Here is a 17,252-nt window from a genome sequence, read left to right as displayed (position 1 = left end):
AAAATCTAAAAATCTAAAATCTAAAAATCTAAAAATCTGAAAATTTAAAAATCTAAAAATCTAAAAATCTAAAAAATTAAAAATCTAAAAATCTGAAAATCTAAAAATCTAAAAATCTAAAAATCTAAAAATCTAAAAATCTAAAAATCTAAAAATCTAAAAATCTAAAAATCTAAAAATCTAAAAATCTAAAAATCTAAAAATCTAAAAATCTAAAAATCTAAAAATCTAAAAATCTAAAATTTAAAAATCTAAAATCTAAAAATCTAAAAATCTAAAAATCTAAAATCTAAAAATCTAAAATCTAAAAATCTAAAAATCTAAAAATCTAAAACTCTAAAATCTAAAAATCTAAAAATCTAAAACTCTAAAATCTAAAAATCTAAAATCTAAAATCTAAAAATCTAAAATCTAAAATCTAAAAATCTAAAATCTAAAATCTAAAATCTAAAAATCTAAAAATCTAAAATCTAAATCTAAAAATCTAAAATCTAAAATCTAAAATCTAAAAATCTAAAATCTAAAATCTAAAAATCTAAAATCTAAAAATCTAAAATCTAAATCTAAAAATCTAAAAATCTAAAAATCTAAAAATCTAAAATCTAAAAATCTAAATCTAAAAATCTAAAAATCTAAAAATCTAAAATCTAAAATCTAAAAATCTAAAAATCTAAAAATCTAAAAATCTAAATCTAAAATCTAAAATCTAAAAATCTAAAATCTAAAATCTAAAAATCTAAAATCTAAAAATCTAAAAATCTAAAAATCTAAAATCTAAAATCTAAAAATCTAAAAATCTAAAATCTAAAATCTAAAATCTAAATCTAAAATCTAAAAATCTAAATCTAAAATCTAAAAATCTAAAAATCTAAAATCTAAAATCTAAAAATCTAAAAATCTAAAATCTAAAATCTAAAAATCTAAAAATCTAAAAATCTAAAAATCTAAAAATCTAAAAGTCTAAAAATCTAAAAATCTAAAATCTAAAATCTAAATCTAAAAATCTAAAGTCTAAAAATCTAAAATCTAAAAATCTAAAATCTAAAATCTAAAAATCTAAAAATCTAAAATCTAAAAATCTAAAATCTAAAATCTAAAAATCTAAAATCTAAAATCTAAAATCTAAAATCTAAAAATCTAAAATCTAAAAATCTAAATCTAAAAATCTAAAAATCTAAAATCTAAAATCTAAAAATCTAAAAATCTAAAATCTAAAATTTTAAAATCTAAAAATCTAAGATTTAAAATCTAAAATCTAAGATTTAAAGATTTTTAGATTAGATTTAGATTTTAGATTTTTAGATTTTTAGATTTTAGATTTTTAGATTTTTAGATTTTTAGATTTTTAGATTTTTAGATTTTAGATTTTAGATTTTTTTTAGATTTTAGATTTTTAGATTTTAGATTTTAGATTTTTAGATTTTTAGATTTTAGATTTTAGATTTTTAGATTTTAGATTTTTAGATTTTAGATTTTAGATTTTTAGATTTTTAGATTTTTAGATTTTTAGATTTTTAGATTTTAGATTTTTAGATTTTAGATTTTAGATTTTTAGATTAGATTTTTAGATTTTAGATTTTAGATTTTTAGATTTTAGATTTTAGATTTTAGATTTTTAGATTTTAGATTTTTAGATTTTTAGATTTTTAGATTTTAGAGACAGATTTTAGATTTTTAGATTTTTAGATTTTTAGATTTTAGATTTTTAGATTTTTAGATTTTAGATTTTTAGATTTTAGATTTTTAGATTTTTAGATTTTTAGATTTTTAGATTTTAGATTTTAGATTTTTAGATTTTTAGATTTTTATTTTTAGATTTTAGATTTTAGATTTTAGATTTTTAGATTTTAGATTTTTAGATTTTTAGATTTTTAGATTTTAGATTTTTTTTAGATTTTTAGATTTTAGATTTTAGATTTTTAGATTTTTAGATTTTAGATTTTAGATTTTAGATTTTTAGATTTTAGATTTTTAGATTTTAGATTTTTAGATTTTTAGATTTTAGATTTTAGATTTTAGATTTTTAGATTTTTAGATTTTTAGATTTTTAGATTTTTAGATTTTTAGATTTTTAGATTTTTAGATTTTTAGATTTTTAGATTTTTAGATTTTTAGATTTTTAGATTTTTAGATTTTTAGATTTTTAGATTTTTAGATTTTTAGATTTTTTTAATTTTTAATCGGTAGATTTTATTTTTTTTTGGGTAGATTTGAAAATTATGGGATTTTTGCCTTCCTCACTGAGGTAAGGCTATAATCCTGCTCTGAAAATGAACTTTTGATTAAAAGCTCCTAGACCCACCTTCATGTACACATATCGACTCAGAATCGAAAACTGAACAAATGTCTGTGTGTGTGTATGTGTGTGTGTATGTGTGTGTATGTATGTATGTGACCAAAATTCTCACTGAGTTTTCTCAGCACTGGCTGAACTGATTTTGACCAAACCAGTTGCATTCGACTTGGTTTAGGGTCCCATACATCGCTATTGAATTGTTTGAAGTTTCGATAAGTAGTTCAAAAGTTATGTATAAAATGAGTTTTCATAAATATCCGGATCTCAATTATATGCATGTAAACGATGTCCGGATCCATCATCCGACCCATCGTTGGTTAGGCAATTGAAAGGCCTTTTCAATGAGTCCAAAACATTGCAGATCTGGCAACCCTGTCTCGAGTTATTACCACATAAGTGATATTTATGCACTTTTTTGAAGCCGGATCCCACTTAAATGTATGTTAACGATGTCCGGATCCATCATCCGACCCATCGTAGGTTAGGCAATTCAAAGGACTTTCCAATGAGTCCAAAACATTGAAGATCTGGCAACCCTGTCTCGAGTTATTACCACTTCAGTGAAATTTATGTACTTTTTTGAATCCGGATCTCACTTAAATGTATGTAAACTATGTCCGGATCCATCATCCGACCCATCGTTGGTTAGATAATTGAAAGGACTTTCCAATGAGTCCAAAACATTGAAGATCTGGCAACCCTGTCTCGAGTTATTACCACTTCAGTGAAATTTATGTACTTTTTTGAATCCGGATCTCACTTAAATGTATGTAAACTATGTCCGGATCCATCATCCGACCCATCGTTGGTTAGGCAATTGAAAGGGCTTTTCAAAGAGTCCAAAACATTGAAAATCTGGCAACCCTCTCTCGAGTTATTACCACATAAGTTATATGTGTGTTCTTTTTTTCTGGATCTAAAAAAATGCTGAAATGTGTGTCCAAACCACTCATATTACCCATTTTGGTAAAAAAGAGGAAGGCATCAACCACATAGGTGGATTAAGTTAGTTTTTCGTTACATTTTAGATTTTAAGATTTCTTTTTAAAATTTTTAGAGGATTTGAATTTCATAGTTTTTGATTTTGATGTTTAGATTTCTAAATTTGAGATTTTTATAGTATTAGATTTTTAGAATTTTTATCTCATGATTATTGAATTTCAAAATTTTATGGATTTAGATTTTCAGATATTATATAGTTTAACATTGTAATATTTTCGATTTTTATTGTTTTTTGTTGTTCATTGTTTATTATTGTTTATTTATTTTTACTGATTCCATTTCTAGGCATTTTTTGCCAGCAGTTCGTCACGGGTCCCCCACAGACCGTTATTATAAATAAAAAATTTCCACCCAAACCAATGATTGGACATGGTTTCTGGGACCATTCTGCACCTCTGGGCCGAGTTTCAAAATATTTGCCGGCAGAAATTTCGAATACGGTCAGTTTTAGTGTTTCGAGTAGAAATTAAGGGGAAATCACATGTAAAATGCGTCGGAAAAGATCAAAGTTTCAATGTTTTAATTCCAAAACATTACTGGTCATGGTTTTAAATTGTATTAACATGTAGCAGAATGATATAAAAACGATTTACAGCACTGACTTAGCCGGATTAAGCCGAAGTTAAGTGACTTAAGTATATTATTTACAAGTTTACACCTTAATATTAAAAAAACTCCTACATCAAGAAATTTAAAGGATAAGGATAACTAGATAGCACAAAAATAACTTAAAATGGGGTGACTTTGAGCCAAGGGTGACATTGTACCAATAAATGCATTAGGATTGCTTTGATAAGCTTGAATTTTTATGTTAATTTATTTATTTGTAGACGGATTAATTTGGGCTATTTATGTTCCCACAAAGCAATTTGATGATATTGCTACGCAAATCTGCTTATTCTGTTTGAATAAAGCCTGTTGATTTAAAATTTAATTAATTAAAATAAATTTAAAATCTCCTGGAATCCTCCAAATTTGAAAATTATGCTCACATTTTTCAGTTCTGAATCAATTTCTTCTGAAATCAAATAAAACAATCAAAATATTAGGAAACAAACTTTTGACGTGGCAAGCTTGTGACATAGCAATTAGAATAAACTTGTTCTTTTTGTTTTAAATCGTTTACAAATTTCAAACTTACGAATGAAATCCGGAGACAACTCCAGCTACCATTTAGCTCTTAGCAAAAGTTGAATGGCACAACTTCCCACAGGATTAATATTTCAAACCAACCAATTATTTTTCAACATTGCAGTTATCGTCATAAAATAAAAATAAATAAAATAAAATAACTTTTCGTAATTGGATAAAATAATGTTGATACACTCATAGTTAGGATTCAATAAAACATATTATTGATCATCAAGAACGTTCACTAATAATGTATTCATCAAAACATATCCCGCCCGGGTCCCGCCCGTGTGGATCAATCGGACCGCGCACTGGACTCACAATCCAGAGGTCGCCGGTTCGAATCCGCGGCGGGCGCTCTAAAATTCTTTGTGTAAATATGGGTATTCGGCGCCGTCGCTCCGTGCCATACTTTCATACACTTAGGAGCCCAGGGCGGCGAAGTCCTTGTAGATAAAAGGAAGACACTAGTGGTTGGTACTAGCAATGGTGGCCGACAGCTATAAAGTCAACTTCGTTTTTTCAAAACATATCCTACTTCTGGCCAATGTGAAACTAAAGCTTTATCTATTTTATCTATTTTTTAGTGTTTCGTACTTATTGAACTTTTTATGGCAGAGGACAACATAATCTAAGAACAAAATATTTGCAACGATTATACTTTGCAATTCAAGCTTATCGAGCTTGGTGTTAAGCTATCTGGCTATTATAAAATCGTATAATTTGGTACAATGTCACCCCTTGGCTCAAAGTCACCCCATTTTAAGTTATTTTGTGCTATCTAGTTATCCTTATCCTTTAAATTCCTTGATGTAGGAGTTTTTTTTAATATTAAGATGTAAACTTGTAAATAATATACTTAAGTCACTTAACTTCGGCTTAATCCGGCTAAGTCAGTGCTTTAAATCGTTTTTATATCATTCTGCTACATGTTAATGCAATTTAAAACCATGACCAGTAATGTTTTGGAATTAAAACATTGAAACTTTGATCTTTTCCGACGCATTTTACATGTGATTTCCCCTTAATTTCTACTCGAAACACTAAAACTGACCGTATTCGAAATTTCTGCCGGCAAATATTTTGAAACTCGGCCCAGAGGTGCAGAATGGTCCCAGGAACCATGTCCAGTCATTGGTTTGGGTGGAAATTTTTTATTTATAATAACGGTCTGTGGGGGACCCGTGGTTCGTGCCATTCGATGTGGTCAAATTCGATGACCAGGATCCGTTGCCGTTGTTTAGAACTGCTTCTTTGTTGTTGGCCGAACTCGAAGAAGAAAATTTAACTCAGGTGTGCAGCAGGGTGAGTTGATTTAAAGAATATTTAGATGAAATACAGCCTAATTGTTCTCTCGTTCAATTTTTGTACAAAACGCCGGAGGAAATCGCGGTTTGGCTGAATCGATAGCAACCTTAACCAAAGGCATAAAAGTACTCCTGCGTCATCCGGCCGAGGACGATCCTGACGCTCAAGAACTAAACGAACAAACGGAAACATTCATGACATAGATTCGAGCCAGCACGCTAACACCGGAAGCTGGTGAAATGTCAAATGATGAGGTTAGCTCGTTTGTGGTGCCGCGAACTTAACTCGTCATCTTGCCAGCTAGATCGAATATAACTGATCGAACTCTCATCTGGACCAGACCTGCTACAGGCTGTCGCTTTTGGAAATCACGTTCGACGATTTGAAAGAAGAAGCAATCCATGATCAACGTGCCGCTGGAAACTCTTGGTGGGAAGGAAAATCCACTAGGACCTTACATAAATGGACTTTTCATGCCCCGACGTGTGTCCCAATCTGGCCTTGTGAAATTGGTCTGATGGAAGTAAGTAGTCATCAGTTATATTCAAGTTTCACAAACTAATCACCTCTTTCAACAGGCCTATTCGGTGATGCCAAGAAGTAACTTCCCACCTGCCGGTTGTCAAGGCGCCCGCCTTTCGTTCAAGTCTGGCCGACCGTACTTCGTTGAGCTGATGCTGCGCACCGACGTAGCCAAACTGACCGCGCCTGATGAGACATCGCAATTGGCTACTGATACTGATCCAAACGAGCAGCGGGTAAGATCCTCAAGCTCAAACTCCTTTGCACAATCTCTAATCCCTCTTCCAATCAATTTAGCTCTGATGCCTGATGCACGTTCATCGTGACTACGAACCACCTGCTTATGTTGCGCGAATACATTAGGACTCAACTTCGTCGGTCTACCTCCGGCGCAGGAGGTCATAGCAACTCCAGCTTGATGCTATCCTCGACTAAGGAAACTGTCAACCCGAACACGCAGCGGTGCTGACAAACCACGTTCCGACATCAATTCGGATGGTAGGCCTTCCTTCTGGAGCAGTTCCGACATGGACCCAAAGCTGACGAAATTAATCAGTATATTGGACTAATCTCTTAGATTTTAATTCACATTATGCCTAAATATTTGTGTGCAAGTTAATTGCTCGTTTTAAAATGAAAATAAAGTAATTTTATGCAAATAAATTGTTTTTTAATAATATTTACTGTTCCGAAATTGTTTTGAACTATAACGGTCGATTTGAAAAGCAAAATATCGACGCTACATCGATACTTTGCAAATTGCATACATTTCGGCGCATTCAGACCGTGATATTTATGTTGACGAAATCAACAACATTTTTTATCGATTTCGTTGCAAATGTTACCGGACGACTGGTCGATAACATTCTGAAACGAATTTTAGAACGAATCGACAACAATGTTGTCGATTTCGCGGACAGGATTTCTATCCGTGTAGAATGATTTTTTTGAGTTTTGTACAAAGTTCTTTGTTTTATTGGTCATGTAGAACATAACCACCTGCACCTTTTTTTCAAAAAATCGCTATTTTTTCAAAAATTCATATCTCGGCGGCAAATTTCTCTATGGCTCCAAAGTTGCGGGTTGTTGTCCCCTAAAACATATCAAAAAATTTCGAAAATCAAAAAATATGTATTTTGGGAAAGTGAGTTTTTGGGGGAAAAAAAGTTGATAAAAAATTCGCAATTTTTTTTCCGTGTACTTATTTTTTTTTTCTCAGTAGTCCTCAACTATACCTACAACTTTGCCGAAGACACCAAATTAATCAGAAAATTCACTAAAAAGTTACAGCTGTTTGAATATTTACGTACCATTTTTGTATGGACAGCAGCCAAAATTTTATGGGTGAACCAATGACAAAAAATAGCTTATTTGGTCATAGGGAAGGTCCCCACAAAGTTTGATCCAAATAAAAAAATACAAAAAATTTAAATGATTAAAATCGGTCGATTTTGTAGAGAGTTGCTAATTTTAATGTTCTCAATTTTTCCAGTGTCCAACAAAAAAAAAACTGGCTCACTCGGCACCAAATTAAGACATCATCTCGATATGCACATGCCATCCAAATACAGCACCACTCATCTCATCTTGGTCGTCACCTCGTGCCCAGCCCCCTGAACCCGCTTATAAAAGAAGCTGCGCGATGATCATCGTGCGTCGTCCAGAGTGACCAGAGCTCGTGACGAGCAAAAACAAAAAAAAACGACACCTTAAAACTGTCCCCTCGAGCCTTGGCCAGACGACGACGGTGGACGGCGCTCAGTACGAGAGACAGTCCCCTCTTGATAGCCGAGGCAATAAAAGAACGGCCGATCTCTTCGCAGTTCGACGGTAGTGTTATAATGTGTCGTTAAGGACTTTGGAAGAAGAGGGCGAGAGGGGTCGGTTAGACTAATACGACACAATCACGGTCAGCTGGTGATGAGGGCTGTAAAAAGCGCTGGGCACCAGGTCTCTAGCTTGGGCTTAAAGTGGACAAAGTAAAACAAATTAATCCATTAGCAGAGGTTTTATTTTCGTCAAAACCGATTCCGTTTGGGTCTGAACTAGCCTTTGAACTGTTGTTGGTTTTATTTCGGGGGTTTCCATTTTATGGTACGGTTGTTCTAAGAAAATTACATGATTTTGGTGCCGTTGAGTAGAGTTTGTAGGTGTTTCAGATTTGTTCAGAGCTATGTTTTTTTAATATCTGTAATTTATGAAAAATACCAAACACACCCAACCATACCACTATTGGGGGTTGGGTTCTGAAGGGTTCAGTAAAATTGAGACAGTTCTACTTTAAACCACTCTTATCAGCAGTACATTCCAGCTTGCACTGATAAGCCAATAAGCATGCGAAAAGGAGTTTCCACTCTGCCTGAACGCACAACAACTTTATTAAATCATCACCGTGTCTTCCGTGGCTAATTTATGGACAACACCGTGCCAATTTGATATAATGGCTGACCTTCTGCTGGTCGCATCAGTTCACACCAAAACCGCTGCATTCACAATTTTTGTAGGGTAGGATGTTCAATTATTGACAAATTTGACTTTTTTTTACTTCAAGTAATATCCAATTTAATTAAGAAATATTTTGTATTTATTTTTTATGCCAAAACAGATTTTCAAATTTTTTTCTGAAAACTAACCATATTTGAGTAAATAAAGCGGATTATCATGTCGAGCGATCTGGAAGCGGCTCGTGGAAGGAACTCGTTTTGGAGAGCATCCAGCATCGCCGGCCAGGTTCCGAAAGCCCCGTAGAAGGTGGTGTAAACTCGTCGTGTAGTGCCATTATTTATCTAGATTTATGAGTGCGTTCGCACGCGGGTTGCCCAAAGTTGCCCAAAAAAAAAAGAGCACACAGAGTCCTTTCCCCAGCAGGGAGTGCAGCCTTTCGAGGCCAGATATAGTAGTTTGTGCATGTTATTGATTTATTAAATTCCAGAAGCTGTGTAGCGACGAAGGTTTTGAAACGCATGCAGTGCAATTTCCGAGAGCTTGTAATCATATTGGAAGATGATTTAGTGCGTGGTTTGGCATTAAGTCGCAACTGAGGCTTAACTTTTTTTTCTGTGGAGGTGAGTATTTTCGAAAACGATGCTCATCGGTGGTAAATGATGTGTTAATTTTGATCAAAAGGCTGCGAATTGCATAAATTTAGCGCAACCCCTGTTGTTTGGGGGAATCCGTTTTAAACACCAGGTTGGACGACCTCGTTGACAACCGTTAAGAACCGGAATCGGTTGTGGAGCTCGTTAACGGTAATGAGGGTTGATAAATTGAGTTGTGAAGGATTTGGTGGCGTTGGGTTTTTGTTAGTTATCAGTTACCGGTATCAAATCATAATTTATAAATGAAATAAAACGAAAGGGGTTACATAAAAATAGAAAATCTCAAAATTTCACATTTCAGAAAATTTATCCAATTTTGCAAAAGATGATTTACATCTCTCCTGAAAGCTTCATGAAGATATTTCATAATTAAAATGAGTAAGAGACAATATTAGCTCAAAATTTTGCCATGCGGATTGTCAAACTTTCTGCTTGTTTTTTCTCTAGACACCTAGTTGGTTTACGGAAGCCACGATATTTCGAGATGGGAAGAACCAAATTGGCTGAAATTTATAATTTATATTTAGCTTTTTTGTTAAATACAGAAATCAAAAACTGACGAATTTTCATACGAGAAACATAAACATATTTTTATCTCTTTGGAAAACATTTTCATAAATCGGCCTTCGTTGTGCATACGGGACCAACCAAAGGGTTGGGTCGAATCGATCAAAGCAGTGTTGAGATATCATGGCACCCGTATTTTAAATTATTAACTTCAAATAGCTCCATCAGCAAAGATTTACACGAACGAGACAAACTTTTTTCGATAGATCTCGCCGAGACATGAAAAAACGTCTTTTGGACCAACTCTCTGAATCCCGGGGTTCAAAAGTTTCAAACAAAAAATCGATTTTTTGCTTTTTCTTAAATCATATATTAAATCTCTATTTTATTGTGGATTTCAATTGGGTAATTCTCTACCAACTCACAAGAAATCGGGAAAAGTTGCCCCGACCCCTCTTCGATTTGCGTGAAACTTTGTCCTAAGGGATAACTTTTGTCCCTGATCACGAATCCGAGGTCCGTTTTTTGATATCTCGTGACGGAGGGGCGGTACGACCCCTTCCATTTTGGAACATGCGAAAAAAGAGGTGTTTTCAATAATTTGCAGCCTGAAACGGTGATGAGAAAGAAATTTGGTGTCAAATGAACTTTTATGTAAAATTAGACGCCCGATTTGATGACGTACTCAGAATTCCGAAAAAACGTATTTTTCATCGAAAAAAACACTAAAAAAGTTTTAAAAATTCTCCCATTTTCCGTTACTCGACTGTAAAAATTTTTGGAACATGTCATTTTATGGGAAATTTAATGTTCTTTTCGAATCTACACTGACCCAGAAGGGTCATTTTTTCATTTAGAACAGGCCTGCCCAACGTCCGGCCCGCGGGCCGGATCCGGCCCGTGAAGCCATTTCATCCGGCCCGCGACGGCTTTTCAAAAATGTTCTATGACCGGCCCTGTTCATGGACTGTTCATGAAATATTCAATAAATAAACTGAGTGTTCAAATTAAAAAAATAAGCTTGAGATTAAATATTCACGCAAGCAAAAATTTAACGAGAAAAATTTTGGTTTTTTATTTGTTTTGTTTTTTTGCTATAAAATGTTACTAATTCAACGTATTATTTGGATTTTGCCTTTGTATTTTTAAAGATTTTTGTTTCAAAATCTAACATTCTTCATGTTTGAATTTAATTCTTATCATTTCTATATTGATGACTTCAGAATTAATCAATTAACTGAAAAATGGCTTAAAAAAATAAAATTATCCATTTCGTGAGAATGTGAAATAAAACTGAAGTTTTTCTTTTTTTAGGAACTTGATTAAAATTGATTTTAAAATTCAAATATCGTTTTTCAGAACATCTTTTCAGTGATAAACTCGTGTTTGAAAAAAGCTTTTTAAAAGCAAATTATTAAGACCGAAGAAAAAATAGCTGCAAATATTTTTAAAATATTGAAATGTTAAAATGAGTCAATAAATCTGGGAGCATAAAATATATGACACGTTCTTCAGTATATTTTTCATATACTTCGATAGTTTAAAGTTGGTTTAAAGAAGTTCAATGAACTAAACATGAAAACTACTCAATATATATTTTCCTACACGTTTTAAAATTTGTCTGTTTAAAATCTTTAAAAATGTTTTATAAAATATATTTCAATAAAGGTGAACAACAACGCAAAAACTGTTTTTTTTTGTTTCATTACGCTTGGATCCAAATTATTTGGATCCAAATTTCGTTTAGATAGTTTTTGTCAAGCCTCATTGATTTCTTTTATACATGGTTGTGTTGGCAATCATGCTTTTAAAAAAAACTTGCAACGACCATTTAAATTTGAATGTTTTTGCCTTTTTTTACTAATTTTTAAATTAATTATATCAAGGTATTGAATAGCAATCTACAAAACCAATAACAATAAATGAAAAAAAAAACTAAATGAAAATAAAACAAATAAACACATTTTTCAATGTTTTGATTCTTATTTTCAACACTAGTTTATTCATTTGATTACATGAAAAGAACCTATAAGAATAATTTTATGAAAAAAATGTTTACTTTTTCAATTTTTTATCAAACATTGGTTCCGGCCCGTCACTGCTTCAGAAAAATTAGATCTGGCCCGCAGGGTCAAAAGGTTGGGCACCCCTGATTTAGAACAAAATTTTTCATTTTAAAATTTCGTGTTTTTTCTAACTTTGCAGGGTTATTTTTTAGAGTGTAACAATGTTCTACAAAGTTGTAGAGCAGACAACTACAAAAATTTTGATATATAAACATAAGGGGTTTGCTTATAAACATCACGAGTTATCGCGATTTTACGAAAAAAAGTTTTGAAAAAGTTACTTTTTGCGTTTCTCTTTGTTTCGTCGTCCGTGTTTGTCGCGGGTGACCATGAATGGCAATGATCGATGACGACCAACTTTTTCAAAACTTTTTTTCGTAAAATCGCGATAACTCGTGATGTTTACAAGCAAACCCCTTATGTCTATATATCAAAATTTTTGTAATTGTCTGCTCTACAACTTTGTAGTACATTGTTACACTCTAAAAAATAACCCTGCAAAGTTAGAAAAAAAACAAAATTTTAAAATGAAAAATTTTGTTTTAAATGAAAAAATGACCCCTCTGGGATAATGTCGATTCGAAAATGACATTAAATTTCCTATAAAATGACAAGTTCCAAAAATTTTTACAGTCGAGTAACGGAAAATGGGAGAATTTTTAAAACTTTTTTAGTGTTTTTTTCGATGAAAAATACGTTTATTCGGAATTCTGAGTACGCCGTCAAATCGGGCGTCTAATTTTACACAAAAGTCCCTTTGACACCAAATTTCTATCTCATCACCGTTTCAGGCTGCAAATTATTGAAAAACACCTCTTTTTTCACATGTTCAACAATGGAAGGGGTCGTACCGCCCCTCCGTCACGAGATATCAAAAAACGGACCTCGGATTCGTGATCAGGGACAAAAGTTACCCCTTAGGACAAAGTTTCACGCAAATCGAAGAGGGGTCGGGGCAACTGCTGTGTGAGTTGGCGGAGAATTACCCAATTATCTTGACTTCATTCGATGCGTATCAGCAAAAACTATGAGTTCTGATATGACTTAGCATGATTGAAACATGACTTCTCTTGTTTCTATCCGTTTGAACTGTTTGTTCAAGAGGCTTGCCAAACACAAGAATAAGTTGAATTTTGGAATGTTAATAACTTGGTTGGTTACCTCTTGTTTTTGAGTAATTTTACATAAAAAGTGTGTAAAAATGTGAACCTGATCAAAATTCTCCAGAAACTGATGAAAATTCATCAGTTCCTGGTGTAATATTACACATTTTTTGATACAAAATCTTACACCATTCCCTGATGAATAAACCCATTATTTTTTTTCTGTGTAGAAATAAGTCAAAACTTCAAGATTCTGAAAATGGATCCTGCGTAATTCGGTCTTTAAAAAAAAAGGTGAGTCGCCAGCACAAGCGAGAGGTCAGACAGAAACTTTTTTAAATATTTGTACCAGCCTTATAAAAAAATTAAAGTGAAAAAATATCAATAATTGATCACAAAATTTTCTAAATTTTTGGATGCATTGCAAAAATTATAATCTTCAAGTTGGAAAAATCCAGTTTATACAGAATAAAAAAAGATAGCAATGTTACATTTCGAAATAGTGACAGATTTTTTGTAAAAAAAAAAGGTGCAGGTGGTTATGTTCTACATGACCAATAAAACAAAGAACTTTGTACAAAACTCAAAAAAATCATTCTACACGGATAGAAATCCTGTCCGCGAAATCGACAACATTGTTGTCGATTCGTTCTAAAATTCGTTTCAGAATGTTATCGACCAGTCGTCCGGTAACATTTGCAACGAAATCGATAAAAAATGTTGTTGATTTCGTCAACATAAATATCACGGTCTGAATGCGCCGAAATGTATGCAATTTGCAAAGTATCGATGTAGCGTCGATATTTTGCTTTTCAAATCGACCGTTATAGTTCAAAACAATTTCGGAACAGTAAATATTATTAAAAAACAATTTATTTGCATAAAATTACTTTATTTTCATTTTAAAACGAGCAATTAACTTGCACACAAATATTTAGGCATAATGTGAATTAAAATCTAAGAGATTAGTCCAATATACTGATTAATTTCGTCAGCTTTGGGTCCATGTCGGAACTGCTCCAGAAGGAAGGCCTACCATCCGAATTGATGTCGGAACGTGGTTTGTCAGCACCGCTGCGTGTTCGGGTTGACAGTTTCCTTAGTCGAGGATAGCATCAAGCTGGAGTTGCTATGACCTCCTGCGCCGGAGGTAGACCGACGAAGTTGAGTCCTAATGTATTCGCGCAACATAAGCAGGTGGTTCGTAGTCACGATGAACGTGCATCAGGCATCAGAGCTAAATTGATTGGAAGAGGGATTAGAGATTGTGCAAAGGAGTTTGAGCTTGAGGATCTTACCCGCTGCTCGTTTGGATCAGTATCAGTAGCCAATTGCGATGTCTCATCAGGCGCGGTCAGTTTGGCTACGTCGGTGCGCAGCATCAGCTCAACGAAGTACGGTCGGCCAGACTTGAACGAAAGGCGGGCGCCTTGACAACCGGCAGGTGGGAAGTTACTTCTTGGCATCACCGAATAGGCCTGTTGAAAGAGGTGATTAGTTTGTGAAACTTGAATATAACTGATGACTACTTACTTCCATCAGACCAATTTCACAAGGCCAGATTGGGACACACGTCGGGGCATGAAAAGTCCATTTATGTAAGGTCCTAGTGGATTTTCCTTCCCACCAAGAGTTTCCAGCGGCACGTTGATCATGGATTGCTTCTTCTTTCAAATCGTCGAACGTGATTTCCAAAAGCGACAGCCTGTAGCAGGTCTGGTCCAGATGAGAGTTCGATCAGTTATATTCGATCTAGCTGGCAAGATGACGAGTTAAGTTCGCGGCACCACAAACGAGCTAACCTCATCATTTGACATTTCACCAGCTTCCGGTGTTAGCGTGCTGGCTCGAATCTATGTCATGAATGTTTCCGTTTGTTCGTTTAGTTCTTGAGCGTCAGGATCGTCCTCGGCCGGATGACGCAGGAGTACTTTTATGCCTTTGGTTAAGGTTGCTATCGATTCAGCCAAACCGCGATTTCCTCCGGCGTTTTGTACAAAAATTGAACGAGAGAACAATTAGGCTGTATTTCATCTAAATATTCTTTAAATCAACTCACCCTGCTGCACACCTGAGTTAAATTTTCTTCTTCGAGTTCGGCCAACAACAAAGAAGCAGTTCTAAACAACGGCAACGGATCCTGGTCATCGAATTTGACCACATCGAATGGCACGAACTGCTGGCAAAAAATGCCTAGAAATGGAATCAGTAAAAATAAATAAACAATAATAAACAATGAACAACAAAAAACAATAAAAATCGAAAATATTACAATGTTAAACTATATAATATCTGAAAATCTAAATCCATAAAATTTTGAAATTCAATAATCATGAGATAAAAATTCTAAAAATCTAATACTATAAAAATCTCAAATTTAGAAATCTAAACATCAAAATCAAAAACTATGAAATTCAAATCCTCTAAAAAATTTTAAAAAAGAAATCTTAAAATCTAAAATGTAACGAAAAAACTAACTTAATCCACCTATGTGGTTGATGCCTTCCTCTTTTTTTACCAAAAATGGGTAATATGAGTGGTTTGGACACACATTTCAGCATTTTTTTAGATCCAGAAAAAAAGAACACACATATAACTTATGTGGTAATAACTCGAGAGAGGGTTGCCAGATTTTCAATGTTTTGGACTCTTTGAAAAGCCCTTTCAATTGCCTAACCAACGATGGGTCGGATGATGGATCCGGACATAGTTTACATACATTTAAGTGAGATCCGGATTCAAAAAAGTACATAAATTTCACTGAAGTGGTAATAACTCGAGACAGGGTTGCCAGATCTTCAATGTTTTGGACTCATTGGAAAGTCCTTTCAATTATCTAACCAACGATGGGTCGGATGATGGATCCGGACATAGTTTACATACATTTAAGTGAGATCCGGATTCAAAAAAGTACATAAATTTCACTGAAGTGGTAATAACTCGAGACAGGGTTGCCAGATCTTCAATGTTTTGGACTCATTGGAAAGTCCTTTGAATTGCCTAACCTACGATGGGTCGGATGATGGATCCGGACATCGTTAACATACATTTAAGTGGGATCCGGCTTCAAAAAAGTGCATAAATATCACTTATGTGGTAATAACTCGAGACAGGGTTGCCAGATCTGCAATGTTTTGGACTCATTGAAAAGGCCTTTCAATTGCCTAACCAACGATGGGTCGGATGATGGATCCGGACATCGTTTACATGCATATAATTGAGATCCGGATATTTATGAAAACTCATTTTATACATAACTTTTGAACTACTTATCGAAACTTCAAACAATTCAATAGCGATGTATGGGACCCTAAACCAAGTCGAATGCAACTGGTTTGGTCAAAATCGGTTCAGCCAGTGCTGAGAAAACTCAGTGAGAATTTTGGTCACATACATACATACACACACATACACACACACAGACATTTGTTCAGTTTTCGATTCTGAGTCGATATGTGTACATGAAGGTGGGTCTAGGAGCTTTTAATCAAAAGTTCATTTTCAGAGCAGGATTATAGCCTTACCTCAGTGAGGAAGGCAAAAATCCCATAATTTTCAAATCTACCCAAAAAAAAATAAAATCTACCGATTAAAAATTAAAAAAATCTAAAAATCTAGAGATCTAAAAATCTAAAAATCTAAAAATCTAAAAATCTAAAAATCTAAAAATCTAAAAATCTAAAAATCTAAAAATCTAAAAATCTAAAAATCTAAAAATCTAAAAATCTAAAAATCTAAAAATCTAAAAATCTAAAATCTAAAAATCTAAAAATCTAAAAATCTAAAATCTAAAAATCTAAAAATCTAAAAATCTAAAATCTAAAAATCTAAAATCTAAAAATAAAAAATCTAAAAATCTAAAAATCTAAAAATCTAAAATCTAAAAATCTAAAAATCTAAATCTAAAATCTAAAAATCTAAAATCTAATCTAAAAATCTAAAAATCTAAAAATCTAAAATCTAAAATCTAAAAATCTAAAAATCTAAAAATCTAAAAATCTAAAATCTAAAAATCTAAAAATCTAAAATCTAAAATCTAAAAATCTAAAAATCTAAAAATCTAAAAATCTAAAATCTAAAAATCTAAAAATCTAAAATCTAAAAATCTAAAATCTAAAATCTAAAAATCTAAAATCTAAAAATCTAAAAATCTAAAAATCTAAAAATCTAAAAATCTAAAATCTAAAAATCTAAAAATCTAAAAATCTAAAAATCTAAA

Source organism: Culex quinquefasciatus, chromosome 2 (assembly GCF_015732765.1).
Source record: "Culex quinquefasciatus strain JHB chromosome 2, VPISU_Cqui_1.0_pri_paternal, whole genome shotgun sequence".
Taxonomy (NCBI): Eukaryota; Metazoa; Arthropoda; class Insecta; order Diptera; family Culicidae; genus Culex; species Culex quinquefasciatus.
Note: the sequence above shows the minus strand (reverse complement) of the source record.